The sequence below is a fragment of the Nyctibius grandis genome, chromosome 1, assembly GCF_013368605.1.
Source record: "Nyctibius grandis isolate bNycGra1 chromosome 1, bNycGra1.pri, whole genome shotgun sequence".
In the NCBI taxonomy this organism is placed as follows: domain Eukaryota; kingdom Metazoa; phylum Chordata; class Aves; order Nyctibiiformes; family Nyctibiidae; genus Nyctibius; species Nyctibius grandis.
The window spans coordinates 8,911,946-8,929,405 of NC_090658.1; positions in this window are offsets into that span (position 1 = coordinate 8,911,946).

Consider the following 17,460-nt stretch of genomic DNA (forward strand, 5'->3'; position numbering starts at 1 on the left):
CAGCCTCAAGCTTCCCCAGGAGAGGTTCAGGTTGGACATCAGGAAGAATTTCTTCTCAGAAAGGGTTATTAGACATTGGAATGGGCTGCCCAGGGAGGTGGTGGAGTCACCATCTCTGGATGTGTTTAAGAAAAGACTGGACATGGCACTTAGTGCCATGGTCTAGTTGACAGGGTGGTGTAAGGGCAACGGTTGGACTCAATGATCCCTGAGGTCTCTTCCAACCTGGTTGATTCTGTGATTCTGTGAAAGCAGGTTTACCCTCCTTCTTGTCCTCCTGCTCAGCCTCATCCATAGAGAGATCAATGAGAGGAGGGGGTTTCGGAGGGGGTTTCGGCCAAGTCTCCTGTTCAGCATCTGAATCAATTAGTCCAAATCGAGTTCGTGTTTTAGGGCGCACTACCGGTTCTGATGGATCTGTATCTATTTTACTCGCTCCCCGCTCCTCAGCTTTTTTCGGAGCCGTCCGTACCCACGGCAGTAAAGGAGCTGCCACTGGTACAGCCACCAGGGCCATGGGAGGTTTTGGTCCCGCAAACAGCAAGGGGGTAGTAGGCGACTGTGGTCCTAAAGCCATAAAAGCTGGATGTGTGACTTCTCTCTCTGCTTTTATTCCTTTTAACGCTTCGCTAACCAGCCTCTATGTTGTAGACAATTTATAGGCTTCCTTATCACCACTTGACACCGCATCCCAGAGAGAGTCACCAATCTTCTCCCATAAAGGCATTCCAAAGATATCATTAAAGGTTGTAAAACGTCCTTTATTTTTGCCCAGAACAGTAACTGCTTTAACGCAGCTTCGTCGTATTTAATTCCTCTCACAGAGAGTATATGTTGGAGGAGTTTCACCACTGCCACTTCTGCCTTGGCCAGGGTAGACCCCATTCCTCCCCCAGCTGCCTGGGAAGCCCTACCCAGGTTTTCCTTTGCTAGCAAAACTCAGGCTTACCGCATCTGTTCCTGACGGTGCGAAAATCCAGTGCCGGGGCAGCACTCTACAGCTGGCTTCCTCTCACCTTTTCCTTTCGTGCCGTTGTCCGCTACTTCTCCGCAGTCACCGGCCGAAGGCCCCTGGTCTGGGGGAAAGTCCCTGTTCGGGCGCCACTTGTTTCCGTTCACTTGAGAGGGCACGGAGTAAATGCACGCAGACCAATATGATCGTTAAGCAGATCTCGTTTATTCGCATATCTGAGGGTACGTTTATACTATTCTATTGAGGGTACATTTATACTATTCTATTTTTGTACACGCTCTGTGTACATGTCATTTCTATTATGATTGGTTAGTATGCTTTGTTCACACGCATCTATATTAGTTCTGATTGCCTTATGCTAAAAAGTTATATCTTGCAGGTGCAGCATTCTTTCTTATTTTTCAACTTCCCTATATCTTATTTTTCTCATAGGCAAGGTCCTCGTTCTGTATTATAATTGGTCAGTTCATCACCACCCCATTACCACCCCCTGGACATGCCTGGACATAGCTCGTTCAGTACTTGACCGTTGTCCCGTGGGAACCCCACAAACGGCGCCATAAACGGCTCCTCTGGGGCGACGCCATATAGGGGTCCCCTGGAGCAGCGCCATAACGGGGTCCCCTGGAGCACCACCATAACGGGGTCCCCTGGAGCACCACCATAAAGACCTCCTCCAGTATCGTGATGAGATCCTTCGGCACGGTACAATTAACAGCTCCTCCAGACCACCAAAATGACAGGCTCCTCCAGAGCACAGCGATGAAAGTTCTCAAGCAGCACGAAGCTGTACAGCGCCATAAAGGGCTCCTCCAGTACCATGATGAGATCCTTCGGCACGGTACAATTAACAGCTCCTCCAGAGCACCAAGATGATAGGCTGCTGCAGCACAGAGCAAAGAAGGTATCAGCAGCACGAAGCTATGAAGGTCTCCTCAAAAACAGCACCAAAAAAGGCCCCTTAGGGGCAGCAACATAAAGGGCTCCTTCAGCACCATGATGAGATCTTTCAGCATGGTACAATTAAGAGCTCCTCCAGAGCACCAAAATGAAAGGCTCCTCCAGGGCAGAGCGAAGAAGGTCTCCACCAGCATGAAGCTATGAAGGTCTCCTCAGGAACGGCGCCATAAAGGGCTCCTCTGCGGCGACGCCATATACGGGTCCCCTGGAGCAGCGCCAGAACGGGGTCTCCTGGAGCCGCGCCATAAAGGCCTCCTCCAGTATCGTGATGAGATCCTTCGGCACGGTACAATTAACAGCTCCTCCAGAGCACCAAGATGATAGGCTGCTGCAACACAGAGCGAACAAGATCTCCAGCAGCACGAAGCTATGAAGGTATCCTCAAAAACAGCGCCAAAAAGGGCTTCTCAGCGGCAGGGCCATAAAGGGGTCCACAGGTGCGGCGCCATAAAGGGGTCCGTGGAGCAGCGCCATAAAGGAGTCCCCTGGAGCAGCGCCATAACGGGGTCCCCTGGAGCAGCGCCATAAAGGCCTCCTCCGGAACCATGATGAGATCCTTCGGCACGACACAATCAACAGCTCCTCCAGAGCACCAAGATGAAAGGCTCCTCCAGTGCACAGCAATCAAGGTTCTCCAGCATCACAAAGCTGTGAAGGTCTCCGCAGCTATAGCACCATAAACGGCTCCTCCAGAACCATGATGAGATCCTATGGCATGGAGCAATGAACAGCTCCTCCAGAGCACCAAGATAACAGGCTCCTCCAGCACACAGCGATGAAGCTTCTCCAGCAGCACAAAGCTGTGAAGCTCTCCCTCAGGAGCGGCGCCATAAAGGGATAATTCGGCACGGTGCAATGAACAGCTCCTCTAGAGCAATAAGATAAAAAGGCTCCTCCAGCGCAGAGAGATGAAGGTTCTCCAGCAGCACAAAGCTGTGAAGCTCTCCGTCAGGAACGGCGCCAAAAAGGGATCATTCGGCACCATGATGAGTTCCTTCGGCACGGTACAATTAACAGCTCCTCCAGAGCACCAAGATGAAAGGCTCCTCCAGTGCAGAGCGATGAAGGCTCTCCACCAGCTCGAAGCTATGAAGGTCTCCTCAGGAACAGCGCCATAAAGGGCTCCTCTGGGGCGACGCCATATAGAGGTCCCCTGGAGCAGCGCCAGAATGGGGTCTCCTGGAGCCGTGCCATAAAGGCCTCCTCCACTATCATGATGAGATCCTTTGGCACGGTACAATTAACAGCTCCTCCAGACCACCAAAATGACAGGCTCCTCCAGAGCACAGCGATGAAAGTTCTCAAGCAGCACGAAGCTGTACAGCGCCATAAAGGGCTCCTCCAGTACCATGATGAGATCCTTCGGCACGGTACAATTAACAGCTCCTCCAGAGCACCAAGATGATAGGCTGCTGCAGCACAGAGCAAAGAAGGTATCAGCAGCACGAAGCTATGAAGGTCTCCTCAAAAACAGCGCCAAAAAAGGCCCCTTAGGGGCAGCAACATAAAGGGCTCCTTCAGCACCATGATGAGATCTTTCAGCATGGTACAATTAAGAGCTCCTCCAGAGCACCAAAATGAAAGGCTCCTCCAGGGCAGAGCGAAGAAGGTCTCCACCAGCATGAAGCTATGAAGGTCTCCTCAGGAACGGCGCCATAAAGGGCTCCTCTGCGGCGACGCCATATACGGGTCCCCTGGAGCAGCGCCAGAACGGGGTCTCCTGGAGCCGCGCCATAAAGGCCTCCTCCAGTATCGTGATGAGATCCTTCGGCACGGTACAATTAACTGCTCCTCCAGAGCACCAAGATGATAGGCTGCTGCAACACAGAGCGAACAAGATCTCCAGCAGCACGAAGCTATGAAGGTATCCTCAAAAACAGCGCCAAAAAGGGCTTCTCAGCGGCAGGGCCATAAAGGGGTCCACAGGTGCGGCGCCATAAAGGGGTCCGTGGAGCAGCGCCATAAAGGAGTCCCCTGGAGCAGCGCCATAACGGGGTCCCCTGGAGCAGCGCCATAAAGGCCTCCTCCGGAACCATGATGAGATCCTTCGGCACGACACAATCAACAGCTCCTCCAGAGCACCAAGATGAAAGGCTCCTCCAGTGCACAGCAATCAAGGTTCTCCAGCATCACAAAGCTGTGAAGGTCTCCGCAGATATAGCACCATAAACGGCTCCTCCAGAACCATGATGAGATCCTATGGCATGGAGCAATGAACAGCTCCTCCAGAGCACCAAGATAACAGGCTCCTCCAGCACACAGCGATGAAGCTTCTCCAGCAGCACAAAGCTGTGAAGCTCTCCCTCAGGAGCGGCGCCATAAAGGGATCATTTGGCACGGTGCAATGAACAGCTCCTCCAGAGCAATAAGATAAAAAGGCTCCTCCAGCGCAGAGAGATGAAGGTTCTCCAGCAGCACAAAGCTGTGAAGCTCTCCTTCAGGAACGGCGCCAAAAAGGGATCATTCGGCACCATGATGAGTTCCTTCGGCACGGTACAATTAACAGCTCCTCCAGAGCACCAAGATGAAAGGCTCCTCCAGTGCAGAGCGATGAAGGCTCTCCACCAGCCCGAAGCTATGAAGGTCTCCTCAGGAACAGCGCCATAAAGGGCTCCTCAGGGGCGGCGCCATAAAGGGCTCCTCAGGGGCGGCGCCATAGAGGGCTCCTTGGGTCAGCCCCATAAAGGGGGCCCCTGGGGCGGCGCTATAAAGGGGGCCCCTGGGGCGGTGCCATAAACACCTCCTCCGGCACCATGATGAGATCCTTCGGCAGGGTGCAATGAAAAGCTCCTCCAGACCACCAAGATGAAAGGCTCCTCCAGCACAGGGAGATGAACGTCTCCACCAGCATGAAGCTATGAAGGTCTCCTCAGGAACAGCGCCATAAAGGGCTCCTCTGGCGCGGCACCATCATGAGATCCTTCTGCACAGAATAATGAATACCTCCACCAGAGCACCAAGATCACAGGCTCCTCCAGTGCAGAGCGATGAAGGCTCTCCACCAGCCCGAAGCTATGAAGGTCTCCTCAGGAACGGCGCCATAAAGGGCTCCTCTGGGGCGACGCCATATAGAGGTCCCCTGGAGCAGCACCAGAATGGGGTCTCCTGGGGTGGCGCCATAAAGGCCTCCTCTGGCACCATGATGAGATCCTTTGGCACGGTACAATTAACAGCTCCTCCAGACCACCAAAATGACAGGCTCCTCCAGAGCACAGCGATGAAAGTTCTCAAGCAGCACGAAGCTGTACAGCGCCATAAAGGGCTCCTCCAGTACCATGATGAGATCCTTCGGCACGGTACAATTAACAGCTCCTCCAGAGCACCAAGATGATAGGCTGCTGCAGCACAGAGCAAAGAAGGTATCAGCAGCACGAAGCTATGAAGGTCTCCTCAAAAACAGTGCCAAAAAAGGCTCCTTAGGGGCAGCATCATAAAGGGCTCCTTCAGCAACATGATGAGATCTTTCAGCATGGTACAATTAAGAGCTCCTCCAGAGCACCAAAATGAAAGGCTCCTCCAGGGCAGAGCGAAGAAGGTCTCCACCAGCATGAAGCTATGAAGGTCTCCTCAGGAACGGCGCCATAAAGGGCTCCTCTGCGGCGACGCCATACAGGGGTCCCCTGGAGCAGCGCCAGAACGGGGTCCCCTGGAGCAGCGCCATAAAGGCCTCCTCCACTATCATGATGAGATCCTTCGGCACGGTACAATTAACAGCTCCTCCAAACCACCAAAATGACAGGTTCCTCCAGAGCACAGCGATGAAAGTTCTCAAGCAGCACGAAGCTGTAAGGCGCCATAAAGGGCTCCTCCAGTACCATGATGAGATCCTTCGGCACGGTACAATTAACAGCTCCTCCAGAGCACCAAGATGATAGGCTGCTGCAACACAGAGCGAACAAGATCTCCAGCAGCACGAAGCTATGAAGGTATCCTCTAAAACAGCGCCAAAAAGGGCTTCTCAGCGGCAGGGCCATAAAGGGGTCCACAATTGCGGCGCCATAAAGGGGTCCGTGGAGCAGCGCCATAAAGGAGTCCCCTGGAGCAGAGGCATAACGGGGTCCCCTGGAGCAGCGCCATAACGGGGTCCCCTGGAGCAGCGCCATAAAGGCCTCCTCCGGAACCATGATGAGATCCTTCGGCACGACACAATCAACAGCTCCTCCAGAGCACCAAGATGAAAGGCTCCTCCAGTGCACAGCAATCAAGGTTCTCCAGCATCACAAAGCTGTGAAGGTCTCCGCAGCTATAGCACCATAAACGGCTCCTCCAGAACCATGATGAGATCCTATGGCATGGAGCAATGAACAGCTCCTCCAGAGCACCAAGATAACAGGCTCCTCCAGCACACAGCGATGAAGGTTCTCCAGCAGCACAAAGTTGTGAAGCTCTCCTTCAGGAGCGGCGCCATAAAGGGATAATTCGGCACAGCGCAATGAATAGCCTCTCCAGAGCACCAAGATAAAAAGGCTCCTCCAGCGCAGAGCGATGAAGGTTCTCCAGCAGCACAAAGCTGTGAAGCTCTCCTTCAGGAACGGCGCCAGAAAGGGATCCTTCGGCACCATGATGAGATCCTTCGGCACAGTACAATTAACAGCTCCTCCAGAGCACCAAGATGATGCGCTGCTGCAGTGCAGAGCCAAGAAGGTTTCTGCCAGCATGAAGCTATGAAGGTCTCCTCAAAAACAGCGCCAAAAAGGGCTCCTTAGGGGCGGCACCATAAAGGGGTCCCCTGGGGCGGCGCCATAAAGGCCTCCTCTGGCACCATGATGAGATCCTTCGGCAAGACTCAATGAACAGCTCCTCCAGAGCAACAAGATGAAAGGCTCCTCCAGCGCAGAGCGGTGAAGGTTCTCCAGCAGAACAAACCTGTGAAGCTCTCCCCCAGCAGCGGCGCCATAAAGGGATCCTTCGGCACCATGATGAGATCCTTCGGCACGGTACAATTAACAGCTCCTCCAGAGCACCGAGATGAAGGGCTCCTCCAGGGCAGAGCGAAGAAGGTCTCCAGCAGCATGAAGCTATGAAGGTCTCCTCAGAGGTGGCGCCATAAAGGGCTCCTCAGGGGCAGTGCCGTATATGGTGCCCTGGGGTGGCGCCATAAAGGGGTCCCCTGGGGCGGCGCCATAAAGGCCTCCTCTGGCACCATGATGAGATCCTTCGGCAAGACTCAATGAACAGCTCCTCCAGAGCAACAAGATGAAAGGCTCCTCCAGCGCAGAGCGGTGAAGGTTCTCCAGCAGCACAAACCTGTGAACCTCTCCCCCAGCAGCGGCGCCATAAAGGGATCCTTCGGCACCATGATGAGATCCTTCGGCACGGTACAATTAACAGCTCCTCCAGAGCACCGAGATGAAGGGCTCCTCCAGGGCAGAGCGAAGAAGGTCTCCAGCAGCATGAAGCTATGAAGGTCTCCTCAGAGGTGGCGCCATAAAGGGCTCCTCAGGGGCAGTGCCGTATATGGTGCCCTGGGGTGGCGCCATAAAGGGGTCCTCTGGGACGGCGCCATAAATGCCTTCTCCAGCACCATGATGAGATCCTTCGGCAAGGTGCAATGAAAAGCTCCTCCAGAGCACCAAGATGAAAGGCTCCTCCAGCACAGAGCGATGAAGGTCTCCACGAGCATGGAGCTATGAAGGTCTCCTCATAAACGGGGACAGAAAGGGCTCCTCTGACACGGCACCATCATGAGATCCTTCAGCACAGTGTAATGAAAAGCTCCTCCAGAGCAGCAAGATGACAAGCTCTTCCAGCACAGAGCGATGAAGATTCTCCACCAGCACGAAGCTGTGAAGGTCTCCTCTGGAACGCCGCCATAAAGGGCTCCTCAGCGGCTGCGCTATAAAGGACTCCTCTGGGGCTAAGCAATAAAGGGCTCCTGTGGGGTGGTACAATAAAGGACTCCTCCAGGGCTTAGAGATAAAGGGGTCCTCCAGGCCAGCTCCATAAATGTTTCCTCTAGGTCAACGCGATAAAGGCTTCTTTTGGGGCAGTGTGATAAAAAGCTCCTTTGGGGCGGCGCGATAATGGCCTCCTCCGGGGCAGCGTGATAACGGCCTCCTCCGGATTGGCCAGATATAGGGCTCCTCTGGGGCTACACAGCAAAGGGTTCGTCTGGGTTGGCGCGATAAAGGGCTCCTCCAGGGCATCATGGTAATGGGCTCCTCCGGGGCATCATGGTAAAGGGCTCCTCCGGGGCATCATGGTAAAGGGCTCCTCCGGGGCATCATGGTAAAGGGCTCCTCCGGGGCATCATGACGAGGTTCTTCCTCACGGCACAATGAATAGCTCCTCTAGGGCGGCAAGGTGATAGGCTCCATGGGCGCAGTGCGATGAAGGTCTCCACCATCACGAAGCTACGAAGGTCTCCTCAGGAACAGTGCAACAAAGAGCTCCTCTGGGGCAGCGCGATAAAAGGCTACTCCAGGGCTGCGCGCTAAATTGCACCTCTGGGTTGGCATGATAAAGGGCTCCTCAACCGTGCCGCTTTGAATGTCTTCTCTGAGGCAATGCAATGATGTGCACCTTGGGGGTGGCACGATAAAGGGCTCCTCCAGGGTGGCATGATGAAGGGGTCCTCCAGGGTGGCATGATGAAGGGGTCCTCCATGGAGGGGCAATGAACAGCTCCTCTGGAGTGGTGCAGTAAAGGGCTTCTCCAGGGCAACGTGAGGAAGGGCTGCTATGTTTCCCCCCACATCCAATAAAGGATGGAGATTCTCCTTAGTCCTCCTTTTTCTGCCTATGTATTTATAGTAACCTATGTTCTATGGTCTGTTATGTCAGTAGCCATATTAAGTTCTAGTTGGGCTTCGGCCCTTCTAATTTTCTCCCTGCATAGCGTCACAACATCTTCGTAGTCCTCCTGCGTTGCTTGCCCCTTCTGCCAAAGTTCATAAACTCTCTGTTTTTCCTGAGTTCTAGTCAAAGCTCTCTGTTCAGCCAGGTCAGGCTTCTTCCCCGACAACTCGTCTTTTGGTACATGGGGACAGCCCGCTCCTGTGCCTTTAAGATTTCCTTCTTGAAGAATGTCCAGCCTTCCTGGACTCCTTTGCCCTTCAGGACTGCCTCCCAAGGGACTCTGTCAACCAGGCTCCTAAACAGGCCAAAGTCTGCCCTCCAGGAGTCCAAGCTAGCTGTTCTGCTGACCGTCCTCCTTACTTCTCCAAAAACTGAAAACTCTCTCATTTTGTGATCACTATGCCCAAGACAGCCTCTGACCATCACATTACCCACAAGTATTTCTCTGTTCACAAACACCACATCCAGTGGGGCACCTTCCCTAGCTGCCTCACTCACCAGCTCTGTTGGAAAGTTATCTTCCACACACTCCAGGAACCTCTTAAACCGTTTCCTCTCTGCTGTATTTTATTTCCAGCAGACATCTGGTAAGTTGAAGTCCCCCACAAGAACAACGGCTAGTGATTGTGAGACTTCTCCAAGCTGCTTATAGACTATTTTGTCTGCCTCTTCATCCTGGTTGGGTGGTCTATAACAGGCTCCCACCATGATATCTACCTTGTTGGCCTTCCCCCTGATTCTTACCTATAAACACTCAACCCTATCATCACCATCATCAAGCTCTAGACAACCAACACACTAACATAGAGGGCCACCCCATCGCCTCTCCTTCCTTGCCTATCCCTTCTGAAGGGTTTACAGGCATCCATTGCAGCACTCCAGTTCTGTGAGTCATCTCACCATCTTTCTGTGATGCAACTATATCATACTTTTCCTGCTGCACAATGGCTTCCAGCTCCTCCTGTTTGTTGCTCACGCTGCGTGCATTGGTGCAGATGAACTTCAGTTGGGCTATTGATCCCGCCACCTTTTTGTGGGGAGAAGCCCTAATTCCTACATGACCATTCTCAGGCGCTTCCGTGGTTTCTAACCCATCAATAACCCTCGTGTCTTTGCTGTCGTGCATGGCTCTCCATCACCTACCTCCACCGAGATGGCAGACCAAAGGACCTTGTTAGCACACCATCCCACAAACATCTGCGTGCCACCCTCAGGCTTATCTCTACCAAGCCTGGTTTTATCCCTTTCCTCCTTCAAACCTAGTTTGAATATACTTGACAGTGTATTTACTGCATACACTCGGCAAAGTTTTGCTGAGGTTTTTGTATCTGTGAACAGGGCATTAACAAGAGAGTATGTACTTTACACCTTGCTTAGCTGAAGCTTTTTTCATTTCATTTATGTTATATGTAGGTAGGACATATTCTACATACAGAACAAATCCTGCATTGCCCAAGTGAGGCAATTTTTGTCTGGATATAAAATACACACAGCTAGGACACCACCTAGATAGATTTATACACATAGAATATGCAGTAAGTATATATAGAATATATACAGATAGACATATAGAGATACATGTAAATATATCCGTTGAGAATATATATATACATACATCCCGACACAGTCTATACAGACACTATATACTCTATATCCAGGAAGAGAAGCCTCACCTGATCTCACCTCGCTGAGGCTTATTTCCTCTCTGTATTCAGAAGATACATTATCTATACATAAAAATGTACGCAGACACAGGAAGCACAACCATGTTTTTCTATCTGTAGATGCACTCTATACACAGAACACATACATAGAACACACAGAATATATATACAATTTGTAAATTGCATACATACTACATAGACAGACAGGTGAGAGGAAGCTATGCTTTTCTCTCTTTTATGTTAAATATATACTACCTCTACATGGAACATACACATTTTCAAGGCCAAGGGAGGAAGGGCATTTCTGTATGTGGAATGTATGCTGCCTTTACTTGGGACACATGCACATGAACACACATACTTTATATGCAGACATACACAGAGAGAGGGGCAAGGCACTGTTTTTCTGTCTGTATAGAGCACATGTACTCTCTGCATATAGACTATAGGCATTCTGTATGTAGCGTAGATAAAAACAGATAAGGCAGATCGTCTCTGCTTACAGAAGATAGCCCCTTTCTATAGAAGACAGAGATCCCTACAGCGGTGCTTTTCTGTCTGTACACAACAGTGAGCCAATCTACAAAATACAGACAGGGCTGAAAAGAGGATTTTGTTTACCGCTACAGAATACATTGCGTGCGTAGCACATACACAGAGAGAAGAGAAAGGCTTTTCAGTCTACAAAGAATACAGTCTATCCATATGTGGATTATACACGGGCAAGGTGATGAGAGGCTTTTCTGTCTGCACGGCTAAATATACACCTGCATAGGAAAGCCATGCCTCACCTATCCCTACATTTAGTATCTACCATCTGTGTAAGCACGACATGCCAACACAAGGGGAGACTTTACTGCTACTATATAGACTACTTACGGTCTTCCTCAAGACGACGCACGGACAGGCAAAGCCAGACCTGGTTTCTCAGGATGTAGCGTGCATCAGGATATAGTCTGCCTACAGAAAAAAGATGGTGAGGCTTTTCACTCTGGATATAGACTATATTCCATCTGCACATAGACTGTACGCAGGCAAAACGTGTCTCTTCTGCCTAGTCAAAGACTAGATACCACCAAGGCAGGGCTTTTTGGTCTGCTTGTACACTGTACACTGACTGTATAGAGAATAGAAAAATATAGAAGGGTGAGGTGGGGCAAAACCTTTCTTTCACCATACAGACTATAAAATGGTTGTATGGAAAATACATGTGGAGAACACCGAACACCACTTTCCTGTCAGGACACAGAACGTATTGTGGTTACAAAGCAGAGATGGGACAGGTGAGGCAGAGCTCTTCCACCACCCACACGTGAAATCTAGGTAGACTGGGGGGTGAAGTGGGGGGTGTCTCTCTGTACCTCAAGCACGTTCCGCCTATAGACGCACACAAACAGGGGAGGTGAGGCTTTTCTCTTTGCAGAGCAAAGACTTGGTGCACACAGGAAGTACAGGGCTCTTCTGCCTGTATGTGGAATACAGGCTGTCCATAGAGAAAAGAGATGTCTCTGTGCTTAGAAAATATACCGCCCACCTGTACAACAGACCCACAGAGGCAGCGGAAGGTGGAGTGTTCCTGCCTGTATACAGGTGATGTGCTCTTTGTAGAGCACAGGCAGAAGGGTGAGGCAAGGCAAGAGTTCTCTCTTGGTTTGTAGAATATATCCTGATGGGCTGGGGGAAGCAGGGCAGGCCTTCTCCATTGCTTGCATGTATGTGCAGTGAGCTTCTACCACAGCCACCTCCTGCCTTCCTTTCCTCTCATCCCCCAGCTATCTCCCAGGCATCCACGTGGACACCAATGTCATCAATCACCACACAGGGGGAAGAGCCCGGGCCCCTGGCAGTATTGTCCTCAGGAAGGCGCAAATAGGAGCAAACACATCCTGCTGCTTAACACCAACAGGCTGGTGGCACAATCAGGGCTTCAGCTCCTACAACCGCAGGATCCTTCCTTGAGGAACAAGGACTGCTGGCCCAACACAGTGCCCTTGACTGAGCAGGCAAGAGAGACTCTGCTAGCACTGCAGAAAGGACTATGCTTCAAGCACACAGAGCCATATACAGCAAAGTGAAAGCACATTGCCCCAGGACAGCTCTCTCAGGACGAATCAGGTGCAGTACTGCTCTGCCACAGTCCACAACAACTGTAAACCTTGCTACGGGCCTCCCCAATGGGAACAAATGTTTCTTGGTTGCTTTTCCCCTAATGCAAGATGCCACCACAAGCACAAGATATGACACTGTATGTACCAAGCAGAAAGGCAAATCCCTCCACCCTACCAAGTGAATTAATCTTTGGAAGGCAGAGATGAAGGAACCAAGGACATTGCCCTTCAGGAATGCAATAAATTTTGGAGACAACAGGCTGATCTAAGAACACAGGTGAATTTTTATGAAATATGTCAGGTGGAAGGTACTTTTGCTTAGTCATTTCCCACTTTTGAGCAAAAAGTAATGCTTTTCAAAGCATATGGTATTCTAGAATAATTTGAGATGCTGCTACATTTCTCCATTTTCTGTGGCCGGGTGCAAACAGAAAGCAAAGAGAAAGCGGCGCCCAAGGCAGAGCCCGCCCCAGGCACCGGCCCCGGGGGCAAAGCCTGACAGGGCAGGGCAGGGCAGGGCAGGCCAGCCCAGCGCAGGCAAAGTTACCCAGCCCTGCCCGGCCCCGACGGCCCCTCGCCTCAGCTCCGGCCCTGCATAAACCCCCCCTTCAGCCAAGCCTGGGCCAAGCGCCAGCCCCTCGCTACAGACCTGCTATGGCCCCTCCTGGGGAGGGCTCGCTGAGACGACTCTACCCTCACACAGCCCGGCTCCAGCCAGGCCCTGGGCACGGCCTCTAGGCCACCTCTCTGGGGACACAACGGGCTAAGTCTGGCCACTGCGAGGGCAGCTTCCCCCTGAGGGGGCTTCGCCACAGCAGGAGACAAGCTGAGGAGCCCCAGCAGCCCGCAGGGAGGCCCCGGCCTCCCCTCACCAGGACAGGGCAGGCAGAGGTGACCCTGGTGACCACCCCAGCCTCTCTCCTGCAGCAAAGTGCCACCCCATTGGCCGGCAGCCTCGACGCCTCTGGGCACAGCCAATGGCAAGCACCCTGGCACCTGTTGCTAGGCGACAGGGCCGGCAGCCCCAGATGGGCCCTGGGCCTACTGCCTGTCCTGGCCCTTCAGCAGCCCCAGGCCAGGCCAGGCTGAGCTGCCCAGCACTGCCCATCCCGACAAAGCCCCAATATGGGGGGAACGGGAGGGCTCGGGGCCACACCAAGGGCTGAGGCCGCACACAGCTCGGCACAGGAGTGGCAAGGCCCAGGCAGTGCCAGATTTGGTTCCCCCTTGGCTCTTTCCTCCTCAGAGGAGCCTGTTCACAACAAGACGACAGGCACACAAGCCAGTCAAAAAACATGGCGTGGGTGTTGCAGAGGGCAGCAATTCCACAAAGTCCTCTTCACCATTGCCTGGCAGCCACAAAGAGGACAGCGGCGCCTTCACCCCGGTGCAGAGAGAGAGGAGATTTGGCCAAGCCCTATAACAGTCTTCTGTGTCAGTATCAACAACATTCACGTTGACCACCTTGAGCACAAACATCAAGCAAGAAACTAGAAATAAACTTGGTAAAACTCCATAGTTGAACGTACAGAGAGCTCTTATTCCCTTGTTCTCCAGACACAACTTTGGTTTGTCACAGCAGAATAGTGAAGAATTAAGAAGCAAGTGGAACAAAGAAAAATTAAATTGAAAACTCATTTAAAAATTAAATCTTATTATTTTAACTGAAGAGTTAAATTTCAATTCCCACTCAAAGAAAGTCATTATCTAAGAGTTCATGGGTATTCAGGCAATCACAACAAAAAATAAAAACAAAGAGGGAACTGTGAGCAAGGAGATAAATTTCCCCATTTTCTGTGGCCGGGTGCAAATAGACCTCTCAGACAGACTGACAGGAGGTGCCACGAACCAGTACTTGGACGATATGCACACAGGAAAAGCTAAAAGGCAGAACAGGCTACACTTGGCTTTCAGTCACGAAAAGGAAGCAAACACCTGGCTTTGAAGGGTGAGGAGGCAGCAGTGGGCTCAGAGCATGAACACGAGGTACTGCTGCACTAGCTCGTGAAATCTGCACTAAGTGTCAGCCAAGCGAGGCATTTCTTTCTACCGAGTTTTGCTTCCGTTCAGCTTTACACCTTCACAATACCATTTCTTTGTAACTTGAGTTTCTTACCTGAAGCTGGAAAGTCACCGAAGAACTGGTCCCAGCTGCAGATAGCAGAGAAGACAACTTGGTGACCACTCTGCTCTATATCTCCTCATCTTACTTCCAAGCTCGTCAGAAGATGCTGCAAGAGACAAGCCACATCATTACAGTCCATTCCAGAAGAACAATAAAGCAGAGAGATTCATTTCTGGGCTGTCAAACACCAGAACACAGCAAATTCTGCAAATGGGTTCTTAGAGGGAAAGCAATGAGCAAGCCAGTACACTTTAGACTACACCCTACAAGACTTTCACATGTATGAGGGCAGGGGGGCCTCTCTGGAAGCGAGTCACCTCCTCCCCCTGTAAGCAGCAGGGGTGGAAGAGCAACAGGCACCCACACCACGAGCAAAGGCACATTTGTCACACTGCTCTGACAAGATGACTCCACACCACCTTTTCAGTCAAGCACCACAAAGCCAGGCAATGCCACAGTTCAGCCTGCTCAGGCAGCTCCTGCTTGGCTCGGGGGTGACGCACATGGCCATGGGTATTTCCCAAGCCAGGACCCTTCTCCCCATGCCCAGCACTGGAAGACTGGAGCTCCCTTAGCACAAAGCCCTTGCCTGAGTTCTGTGGTCCCCCGCCCCCAGATGTAGCTCAGTGCCTGGGCCAGGCTTCATTTATTCCACACCAATAATTCTGTCTGACAGACAGGGTTTGAACACGCTTGCCTTTATGAACCTTCCTACCTGCCCTTTGTGCCAATACTACATCCATAACCATCTCTGTTAGTTTCCCAGTGGCCAGGGTGGGGTGGGGGCAGCTGTAACCATCTCTGTTGAGGTGGAAACAGGCAGCACCTGAGCTCTCCAGACTCCCACTCCAGGGAGGTGCTCAGCCTCTCAACTGCGGGACCTCGGCCTTCACACACCCACTGGGACACCCGTGTTGCACAGCCCGGAGCACACTCAGGGCCTGGGGCAGCGCCGGGGCCTGACGGCAGGGCCGGGCGCAGCTCCCCGCCTCTAAGCAGGCCGCCCGCCGCCTGCTCCCCGCACCAAAGCGGCTTTCTCCCCTCGCCAATACCTCGGCACACGGTGTCCGCTCCGCCGGCCGCCCTCCCCGAAAACCTCGGCCCTCCTCCTCCTCAGGGCAGCGCCGCTCCGGCCGCTCCGGCCCGCGGGCAGCCCCACACGCAGCACATCGCGGCGGCGGCGCCCGTTGCCCTCAACTGCCGCCCTCAGCGCCCGCCCGCCCGCGCCTCGCGCCGCCCGACGCCGCCCGAAGCTGCCCGGAGCCGCGCGTGCACCCGCCGCCGGGGGAAGCAGGGGGGCGCCGACAGCCCCGGCCAGAGGCGGGAGCCGCCCGGCAGAGCTTCCCGACAGGCAGCGCCCGCCCGCAGCTCCGGCAGGACCGGGGAGAGGAGAGAGAAAGCGGCGCCCAACGCAGAGCCGGCCCCAGGCACCGGCCCCGGGGGCAAAGCCTGACAGGGCCGGGCAGGGCAGGGCAGGCCAGCCCAGCGCAGGCAAACCTTGCCCAGCCCTGCCCGGCCCCGACGGCCCCTCGTCTCAGCCCCGGCCCCACCCAAACCCCCCCTGCAGCCAAGCCTTGACCAAGCGCCAGCCCCTCGCTACAGACCTGCTCTGGCCCCTCCTGGGGAGGGCTCGCTGAGGCGGCTCTGCCCTCACACAGCCCGGCTCCAGCCAGGCCCTGGGCACGGCCTCCAGGCCACCTCTCTGGGGACACAACGGGCTAAGTCTGGCCACTGCGAGGGCAGCTTCCCCCTGAGGGGGCTTCGCCACAGCAGGAGACAAGCTGAGGAGCCCCAGCAGCCCGCAGGGAGGCCCCGGCCTCCCCTCACCAGGACAGGGCAGGCAGAGGTGACCCTGGTGACCACCCCAGCCTCTCTCCTGCAGCAAAGTGCCACCTCAATGGCCAGCAGCCTTGACGCCTCTGGGCACAGCCAATGGCAAGCACCCTGGCACCTGTTGCTAGGCGACAGGGTCAGCAGCCCCAGATGGGCCCTGGGCCTACTGCCTGTCCTGGCCCTTCAGCAGCCCCAGGCCAGGCCAGGCCGAGCTGCCCAGCACTGCCCATCCCGACAAAGCCCCAATATGGGGGGAACGGGAGGGCTCGGGGCCACACCAAGGGCTGAGGCCGCACACAGCTCGGCACAGGAGTGGCAAGGCCCAGGCAGTGCCGGCTTTGGTTCCCCCTTGGCTCTTTCCTCCTCAGAGGAGCCTGTTCACAACAAGATGACAGACACACAAGCCAGTCAAAAAACATGGCGTGGGTGTTGCAGAGGGCAGCACATCCACAAAGTCCTCATCACCATTGACTGGCAGCCACAAAGAGGACAGTGGCGCCTTCACCCCAGTGCAGAGAGAGAGGGGATTTGGCCAAGCCCTATAACAGTCTTCTGTGTCAGTATCAACAACATTCATGTTGACCACCTTGAGCACAAACATCAAGCAAGAAACTAGAAATAAACTTGGTAAAACTCCATAGCTGAGCGTATGCAAAATCTCTTATTCCCTTATTGTCCAGACACAACTTTGGTTTGTCACAGCAGAATAGTGAAGAATTAAGAAGCAAGTGGAACAAAGAAAAATTAAATTGAAAACTCATTAATTTAAAAATTAAATCTTATTATTTTAACTGAAGAGTTAAATTTCAATTCCCACTCAAAGAAAGTCATTATCTAAGAGTTCATGGGTATTCAGGCAATCACAACAAAAATGTGTGAAAGGAACAACAGATGAGTTTCTTCCTCTGACAGCGTGACAGCTTGTCAAGGGCAGGTACCTGGGTTGGACTCCAGAAAGCCTCCACACTCTCTCACCTGATGTTTCCATAAACAGGCTAAC